Source organism: Papio anubis, chromosome 12 (genome assembly GCF_008728515.1).
Source record: "Papio anubis isolate 15944 chromosome 12, Panubis1.0, whole genome shotgun sequence".
Taxonomy (NCBI): Eukaryota; Metazoa; Chordata; class Mammalia; order Primates; family Cercopithecidae; genus Papio; species Papio anubis.
In genome coordinates, this window is record NC_044987.1 from 90,039,336 (window position 1) to 90,050,168 (window position 10,833).

Below are 10,833 nucleotides of genomic sequence, written 5' to 3' on the forward strand. Positions count from 1 at the left end.
GAATTCTACCAGAGGTACAAAGAAGAGCTAGTACCATTTCTACCAAAACCCTTCCAGAAAATCAGAAAGGAGGGACTCCTTTCTAACTCATTCTATGAGGCTAGCATTATCCTGTTACTAAAACCTGGCAGAAATACAACAACAAAAAAAGAACTTCAAACCAATATTCTTGAACATCAATGTCAAAAATTCTCAATAAAATACTGGCAAACCAAATCCAACAGGACATCAAAAAGCTTATCCACCACAACCAAGTAGGCTTTATCCCTGGGATGCAAGGTTGGTTCAACATATGCAAATCAATAAATGTGATTCCATCACATTAGCAGAACTAAAGACAAAAACCACATGATTATCTCAATAGATGTAGAAAAGGCCTTTTGTAAAATTCCACATCTTTTCATGTTAAAGACTCTAAATAAACATACCTCTAAATAATAAAAGCCATATATGACAACCCCATAGCAATATCATACTTAATGGGCAAAAGCTGGAAGTATTCCTTTTGAAAACTTGCACAAGACAAGGATGCCCTGTCTCACCACTGCTATTCACCAAAGCAATCAGGCAAGAGAAAGAAAGAGTATTCAAATAGGAAGAGAGGAAGTCAAATTATCTTTGTTTGCAGCTGACATAACCCTATGACTAGAAACCCTCATCATCTCAACTCCAAAGCTTCTTAAGCTGATGAGCAAGTTCAACAAAGTCTCGAGATACAAAATCAATGTGCAAAAATTGTTAGCATCCCTATACACCAACAACAGACAGACAGAGAGCCAAATCATAAATGAACTCCCATTCACAACTGCTACAAAAAGAATAAAATACCTAGGAATACAGCTAACAAGGGAAGCGAAGGTCCTCTTCAAGGAGAACTACAAAACACTGCTCAAAGAAATCAGAGAGGACACAAACAAATGGAAAACCATTCCATGCTCATGGATAGGAAGAATAAATATTGTTAAAATTGCCATAATGCCCAAAGTAATTCATAGATTCAATGCTATTCCTATTAAACTGCCACTGACATTCTTCACAGAATTAGAAAAAATTATTTTAAAATTCATATGGAATAAGTAAAGAGCCTGAATAACCATGAGAAGCCTAAGCAAAAAGAACACAGCTGGAGGTATCAAGCTACCCAACTTCAAACTATACTACTGCAAGTCTACAGTAACCAAAACAGCATGGTACAGGTACAAAAACAGATACATAGACCAATGTAACAGAATGCAGAACTCAGAAAGAAGACCTCACATCTACAACCATTGGATCTTCAACGAACCTGACAAAAAACAAGCAATGGGGAAAATATTCCCTGTTTAATAAATGGTGCTGGGAGAACTAGCTGGCCATATGCAGAAAATTAAAACTGGACCAATTCCTTATACCAGATACAAAAATTAACTCAAGGTGAATTAAACACTTAGATGTAAAACCCAAGACTATAAGAACCCTAGAAGAAAATCTGGGTAATACCATTCAAGACATAGGCACAGCCAAAGATTTCATGATGAAGATGCCAAAAGCAATTGCAACAAAAGCAAAAATTGGCAAATGTGATCTAATTAAAGATCTTCTACACAGCAAAAGAAACAACCATCAGAGTGAACAGACAACCTACAGAATGGGAGAAAAATTCTGTAGTCTATCTATCTGAGAAAGGTCTAATATCCAGGAATTTACAAGAATTACAAGAAAAAACAAACAACCTAATTAAAAAGTGGGTAAAGGACATTAACAGACATTTCTCAAAAGAAGACATACATTCAGCCAACAAACATATGAAAAAAAGCTCACCATCACTGATCATTAGAGAAATGCAAATCAAAACCACAAGAAGATAACCATCTCATGCCAATCAGAATGGGTATTATTAAAAACTCAAAAAACAACAGATGCTGGCGAGGTTGTGGTGAAAAAGGAACACTTTTACACTGTTGGTGTGAGTGTAAATTAGTTCAATCATTGTGGAAGACAGTGTGGCAATTCATCAAAGACCTAGAGGCAGAAATACCATTTGACCCAGCAATCCCATTACTAGGTATATATCCAAAGGACTATAAATCATTTTATTATAAAGACATATGCACACATGTGTTCATTGCAGCACTGTTTACAATAGCAAAGACATAGAATCAACCCAAATGCCCATCGATAATAGACTGGGTAAAGAAAATGTGGTACATACGTATCATGGAATACTATGCAGCTGTAAAAAAATAAGATCATGTCCTTTGTAGGGACATGAATGGACTTGGAAGTCACTATCCTTAGGAACAGAAAACCAAACACCACATGTTCTCCCTTATAAGTGGGAACTGAATGATGAGAACACATGGACATATTGCAGGGGAGCAACACACAGTGGAACCCGTTTTTTTAGGGGGGCAGTGGAGGGAGGGAGAGCATCAGGAAGAATAGCTAATGGATGCTGGGCTTAATATCTAGGTAATGGGATTACCTGTGCAGCAAACTACCATGGCACACATTTACTTATGTAACAAACCTCCACATCTGGCATATGTACCCCCGAACTTAAAAATAAAAGTTGAAGAAAAAAATTTAAATGTATCTCTTTATTGTTAGTGCCTGGCTCATGACTGCCACATGTGAACGATAGATGGATGGGATGGATATTTGAAAAAATCAATAAATGACCATTTTTATCCCAAATATTAATTAAGTAGCTACTTTAAAATATATAATATGACTGACTCTCAGATAGATAACTCAAAAGTGGATCCTGTTATCAAGATGTTTTTAGTCAAGGAGGGAACTTAGATCACTCATGGCCATTTTCAAAAAATAAGTATAAACCATAGTGTGTTAATTAGATATGGGTTGAAAGTAATCTACATGGTGCCATGTATTTTATTTAGAATTGGTGAGGAAAAATGCCTTTGTAAAGCTTCAAGTTTAGGAATCATTAATGTTATTTCAGGTGGATTAGGTAGGTTATTCTGATATGGAGCAGAACAGCACAGGACTGTTTTTAAAGAGCAGTTTTCATACTTGGAGTATTTTAAAGTACTTTAAAGTGCTTTACAAAGTAATGAGTTAAACATTGGTAGTGAGAAACTATGTATGCTAATGGAGAAACCCATTGTGCTCTTGACAGTAGCTCAAACGGGACTGTGGAAATTAGAAGCAGTTTTATTGATATTGGCCAGGATTTGGGATTAATCCTTGCTCCTTTTGAAAATTGCCATGGGATCTTTAAATTGCACTTGGATGGCCGCCGTGTTTAATAAGATTGTTTTCTAGACCCGAAACTCAACCAAAAAGTTTGTGCACAGATATTCTACAAATAAAGCATATTTGGAGGTAGCAATTTTTTTCCATAATGAATTTGGATAATGAAAGATTTTTATAGAAGAAGCAGCAGGAATAAAAGAATCCCCATGACCGTTTCCTGGCTTTTAGAAGTAACCTCATTGGAGATTCTGAAATATTCAGATAAATGTGTTCCAATTTTGCCTTTGCTCTTCAGGATTCTGGCTGGGACTAGTATAAAGGTGCCAAAAATCTAATGAGGAAGCCTGTTCATGAACAATTTCCATACCACTTTTAACAGACTTGCAAGGTTAAGAAGGTCTGAATAAATATGCAAACTTTATGATATTCAATGGAATAACTTTTCATGCCTTTGGTCTTTAAAAAATTTTGCACAAAATTCTATCCAAATTCTATCCAAATATGAGTGACAATTTAATCAGAAAGAGTGAAGCAATTTGAAGTTTAAAATTTATTTTCTTTTTTTTTTTTTTTTTTTTTTTTTTTGAGATGGAGTCTTGCTCTGTCGCCCAGGCTGGAGTGCAGTGGCCGGATCTCAGCTCACTGCAAGCTCCGCCTCCCGGGTTCAGGCCATTCTCCTGCCTCAGCCTCCCGAGTAGCTGGGACTACAGGCGCCCGCCACCTCGCCCGGCTAGTTTTTTTGTATTTTTTTTTTAGTAGAGACGGGGTTTCACCGTGTTAGCCAGGATGGTCTGGATCTCCCGACCTCGTGATCCGCCCGTCTTGGCCTCCCAAAGTGCTGGGATTACAGGCTTGAGCCACCGCGCCCGGCCTAAAATTTATTTTCATATATTGTATCATCTATTAATACGAAATGAAATGTTAATACTGTTATTAGTATGCTTGAGAAATCCCCACTATAAGCCTACAATGAAATCTGCAACATAAATGATAGATATTAAAACTAATCATTTACTAAAATTCTTTAACATTCTGTTTAGATTTTGCTTGAAAACTATGTTACTATAATTCACTATTCATTCACCCAGTAGAATTTGATTGGGACTGAATGCTTCTAAGACAGGAATACAAGTTAAGAAAGGAATCTTGGTAAAGACCCGGAAAGCAGAAGTTTATTGAATCCAGATTTTAGAGTTAGCAATAGTGAGACTATATATTAGTTCTGGAATTTAAATTAATCTCCAAACTCTCAGTTTTTAGTTATGAACTCTGTCTTTTCACATCATACAGAGGCTTAATATGCTGAAATAATTAACTTGATGTCTGCTTCATTTCCAAACCTTTAAAATCCACACAGAATACATTCATCAAGCCAACTTTCAAGGAAAACCACAAAGGAACTTTGTGTATTAATGTCCATATTATTTACCCTACTGTATGCAAAAGAAAACAATGCATTTTTTATAAGAAAAAGTTACATAAGTTTGACCACAGATGAGCTTGCCTTACCCATCATAAGCAACATAAGGAAACGATTGAGCTTGACAGTGCTTAGGGCTCACAATGTGAGTTAACCCTAATGTGAGTGTTAGAAGTTGGGGATGGTTAAGGGGCAAGTGCTTCCCAGTTGTCAACATTTCAATGTAACCCCAAAACTTTTCAGAGGTGGAAGCCAGTAAGGAATTATAACTATTGCAAATGTAACAGACTTTTCAAGAACATGGGAAAAATCTGAAGGATAAGTATTATTTTAAAAGAATATACAATTTATATATTTTACTTGTAAAATTATTTATAAAAATTAAAAGTAAACCGTGAGGGTCATCCAATGGTAAAATCTACCTCTATGATATTCCCCTCGCCTGCAGTTTCAAACGTTGTAGTGATGATATGTCTTTCTCAAGGACTGTAATGATAACCCAAACTAAGGCAAAAGCTGCGTATTAGAATAGCAGGAACTCTGATTTAGGACGTAATTCGGTTTGCATAATCTTACTTCTGCCATGAACCCTGAATCCCCATGAGACTATACAGGCAAGGCTCACTCTGTCGTATTTGCCACTACATTCTCAGTGCCTCATGCATCGAGTATGGGTGTCCCTTAAATATTTTTTGAATGAATAAGTAACAATATTTTGGCTTTGACTTCTGCCTTGGTCTCAACCTCTTCATTTGTAAAACAAGTGGGTTAGGCTAGATGATCTTCATGTCCCCTTCCACTCTAGTACACTGTTTCTTAACTACCAGCTCTTGTTAACAATACAGATTTCAGGACCGAAATCAAAGTCTCTGGGGATGGGGCCTCGGCAATTGCCCTTTTAATGCTTCACAGATGCTTCTTTTGTACAAGAAATTTGTTCTAGGACCATACAAGTATCTCAAAATAGATTTAGAAGTAGAAATTTTGACCATATCAAAGTACTTATATATAAAGAGCTAGTAGATAGTGAAGGCAACCATCTTGATAATTTGGTTCTCTAATTCTCAATACTCTAAACTTAGAGATTATGAAATTTTTGTAAGGCCTTTCTACCCAGAGAATTTCCTTCATTCTTGATGGAGGTGGACAAATATATAGTATTTCCAGATTTGGTTGAAAACCTGTGACTTTTAAATAAAGCACTCTATTCTTTATTTCTTCATGAAGATATAATTTTCAAGCTGTTAATCTTTCTATATACAAATATATCGCTAAACTAGGTTTTGAAATACTATATTATAAACACAGTAAAATCTCTTTAACTGACAGACCAAAATATAATTGGCTTTCTTAATATTCAAACACATCAATCTTTTAAAATATTAATTGACATCTACTTTCCTGGATAAGTGTTTTCTTTTATAAAAGTGTAATTTTAAAAATCCTAAATTTAAAAGTTGGCATTGGTAGGTATAAATTTTTCATATTGACAACAGAAAGACAACTTTTTCTACTCAAATTCCTGCTAACCCCAGAAAATACCAAGAAAATATGATTAATAAAACAACTTTAAGTCTTTTCATTGACATTCCCCAAAACCAAAACTAACAGTTGGGTTTAGGATGCTCAATTGCTTCTTTGTTCTTCCAAACTTCATACTCTTGATGAGGCATAGATTGCTATGACTCAAGAGAAGCCAAAGCAAAGATATTTGGTTTATGTATCTGAACTCTAGTCAAAGTCAAATAGGTAGGCTTTTAAGGTAGACTGAGAGGCCAGATTTTCAGACATCACTCAAGCAGAACTCGTGCTGGGCTCCCTCTCGTTTGGATGAGTTGTCCAAACCAAACACAGCCAGTCATTTCCAGTTTTTTCCAACAGTGTGCATAGTTTCCAACTGCGGAAACAGAGAGACAATTTTCGTGACTTCATGTCAGATGTCAGGCCTGCTGACCTTCAAGGAAAGCTGAGCTTGACAATGGTGAACATTGCCCAGAGTACACAAAGTTAAAATATTTGATCCTTTGCCAGAAATACAAATGGATGTAAAATTGGAACATTTTAAAGTTTTAAATTTAAGCAGTGTTCTTTAAAGAACACATTATTTTGAAACTTTTTTTTTTATTCCAGAGCTATCATATATTTTAATTGTAGGTACAAAGAGTATTACACTTTGATTTCTAGTACATATTGTTACACTAAAAAGCAAAGCACAAAAAAAATCTATAGTACGCTACCCTTCAAATAGGAAAAAAAGAAATTTGAAAAAATATCAACTCTTTTGTGTAGAAGAGATACAGACAGGGTAAAGCAGAAACTAAAGAGGTTGGTTACATGATGGAGTAAGGTGAGAAAAGGATGGAAAGAATGGAGGAATCAAAACAGGTTATCAGGGATGAGGAGGGCAAGACATTTTTCTAAGTATATATATTTAAGAGCTCTTACTCTTAGAATCATAGTAATGTTTCACGTATCCATCACATACACAAAATAATAAACAATAAAAACCAAGTAGGATCCAGGGGGAGCCCAAAATGGAACAGAAACAAGAACACATGATCTGCCAATAGTGCAAATAAATAATATAACCATATTCAAGGGAATGAGGAAGAAAAGAACTAGGTTTGGAGAACACTGTCTTGGATGGATATTGTAAGGCTAAAGACACGAAGAACTATTTATTATTCATGCATAAATAGTTTTTATGCAGAAATAGAATTTATGCATGCATAAATTCTGTAATATTACCAGTAAATGTGTTTCTCAAAGGTTTATGGTTTGGCAATTCTGAAACAATGGGTGTGCTAAAATTGGACAAACAGGTAAATATACTGAAGATAATAAGAATGGGTTTCTCACTGCCAGGGAAAGAATTTAAAAATAAGGAAAGAGTAAAAACTAAAGCAGGAGTCCCAGCCATTTTGGCATCAGGGAAAGGTTTCCTGGAAGACAATTTTTCCATGAACGGGTGGGGTAGGGGGATGGTTTTGGGATGAAACTGTCCCAGCTCAGATCATCAGACATTAGATTCTCATAAGGAGCACACAACCTAGATCCCTCACATGTGCAGTTCACAACAGGGTTCGTGCTCCTATGAGAAGTTAATGCCACCCCTAATCTGACAGGATGTGGATCTCAGGTGGGAATGCTCTCTCACCCGCTGCTCACCTCCTGCTGTGTGGCTCAGTTCCTAACAGGCCATGGACAGGGTACCAATCAAAGGCCCAGGGGTTGGGGACCCCTAGACTACAGAGAACACTGTAGTGTTGTACTGGAATCTGAGGTATCAGCATAAACTCATGGCTAGATAGATAGGTAGAGATATAGATATAGTTAGATAGATAGAGATAGATAGAGATAGATAGATAGATAGATAGATAATAGAGAACTACAGAGATGGTATGTATGTGGGTTAAAGTACACAAATATCTTTTCTAACACATAGATATAGATAGGTATAGACATAATAGATAGATGGAGAACTACAGAGATGGTATGTATGTGGATTAAAGTACACAAATATCTTTTCTAACATATAGATATAGATATAGATATAGATAGACATAATAGAGAACTACAGATATGGTATGTATGTGGATTAAAGTACACAAATATCTTTTCTAACATATAGATATAGATAGATAGGTATAGATAATAGATAGATAGAGAACTACAGATATGGTATATATGTGAGCTAAAGTACACAAATATCTTTCCCAACTCCGTCTGCCAAGGGGGCTTAGAAACAATGGCATCCTAGTAGTAATGCACATGCAGCACGCAGATCTTGGTTTCTAAACACCTTTCCCCATTGAAAGGAACCAGGGCCCCCAAGAGAAATGGTTAGTTCCAGGGCTAAGGTCAGAAAAATACAAAATGAACCTGAATATCTTGTGCTAGCAGAAAGTAAGGACATGTTCACTAAAAGATGGGGGTCAACTGAAAAAACAAGAGCCAAATCTAGAACAATTTGAGTAATGAAATAAATGGCAATATTGGATTATAACCTATGGAATACATAAATATCTATGAGTCCAGACTAGCGGAAATAAATTCTTGGTTAAATAAATAAATGAGAAATAGGAAAATCCTTAGTGTAGAAGTATAGTTAATAAAGGTACAAGAGAAAGGAAATAGACAATTACCTTTAGGCAAACACCATAGTAATAATTGTGTCCCACAAAAACAAGATCCATCAATGAATGCCAAAATTCGTAGGTGAAAGTTTGAAGAGAAACACTTTCTATAGCCTCAAAATGTGTGCCCTAAGATATTTAATAACTACAAACAAATGATAGTAAGTTTATAGTAGTGAAATGCAGCAGACACCAACTTAACCAAGTAATCAAAGTCAACACCACTGGCAATAAATAAACCCAGATATAATGCACTGAGAAAGACACAACATCATTTCTGTGCTATATATATCACAGAAATTATATATATGGAATCTAAAAATTATATATACACACATATGGAATCTAAGAAAGTCGAATATATAGAAAAATATATAGAAAAAGAGAAAAGAGCAATGGTTACCAGGGTTGGAATGTAGGGGGAATATGGGGAGATGTAGGTCAAAGGATACAGAGTTAAATATATAATATATAACATATAAGTATATATTTATATTTACATATTGTATTATTAAATATATTTAAATATATATAAATAATTATATATGATTATATAATTAAATATATAATTATATATAAATAAATATACATAATTATATTAATAAATAAATAACAAATAAATATATAATTATACAATTAATTATATAATTATATATAAATAAATATATAATTATACAATTAATTATATAATTATATATAAATATATAATTATATATGATTTATATTGTATATATTTAAATATATAATAAATATATATTTATATTATATTATATATAAATATATTATATATAATAATATATAAAATATTATATAAATATATTATATATAATGTATATAATATTATATAAATATATTATATATAATGTATATAATATTATATAAATATATTATATATAATGTATATAATATAATATAAATATATTTTATATATAAGCCTGGTGTTGACGTGATAGGGAAGGAAATTTCTCCTATAGAAGACACTGCAAGTCACATAGTAAGGATGTGTAATCTTCCAGGAAAGAGGGCAAGAATGTGGGAACAATAAATAATCTATTATAAGACTCCTTGAACCTTTCTCAGAGGAACCTTCTTGTACCACCTGCATCTAAAGTTATCCCTCTTCCCCAGGTTACTTAATATTCTATTATTCTGTTCTATTTTCTTATCACTTTCTAGAATTATCTTACTTTGTTAAGGTTTTCTTATATGACTGGCCTTTCCCACCAGAATGTAAATTCTATTAAAGCAGATACTTTATCTAAGTTAATCATCACTCTGTCCAATAGTTCCTTGCTCATATTTGAGTGCTCAATAAATATTTGTTGGATAAAAGAAGGGTACAGCCTGGGACTCTCCAATTTTCATGTTTTTATGCAGGACATCATATACAATGTCTCACTAAGAGCAGGCACTGGTAAATGTTTGTTACATAAGTAAATGAATGCATATTTATATTGAATGAAACTAAAGATGACAAATTTATACATATATTTAAACACACATTTTGGTAATGGTTATGACTACAACTAAGAAAAAAGAATTTCCTTATTAAGAAGGGACATTTCTATGCATTGACTTTTTTTCCTAGTGTACTTGGAAGTAGATTAAATTTGATTTTTCTCATGTAGTTCCAGCTAACCTCACCTATTAATGAATAAAGCATTTGAGGATTCAGTCTGGCAAATGCAGAGCAGGTCTGCAGAACAGACATATCAACAAATTGTTTTGGAAGTGGAGCAGCAGCAGGATGGGAGATTGAAAGGGGCTGGGATATAGGAGACAACCAGCACAGATACACTGCTGTTGCAAGTGTTTTTTCCTTCTTTTGACTGGTAAGAGCTTCTATTGATAGCTCATTTTAATAAATGGCACTTCCTTGAAAAATTCTCTATCTTTCTTTTTCATAGGATCTAAGAAGGTTCCATATCAATTCCTTGAATGGACTTCCACTTCCTCCCCCAAAGGGCAAAATTATGATCTAATTTCTTTAAATGAGCATTGCCCAGTAAGGTTTGCTTTGTTTAGCATGACTGTTTGCAAGCTCAAATTATTCACAGACCTGCTCAATTTTAGCCTTAG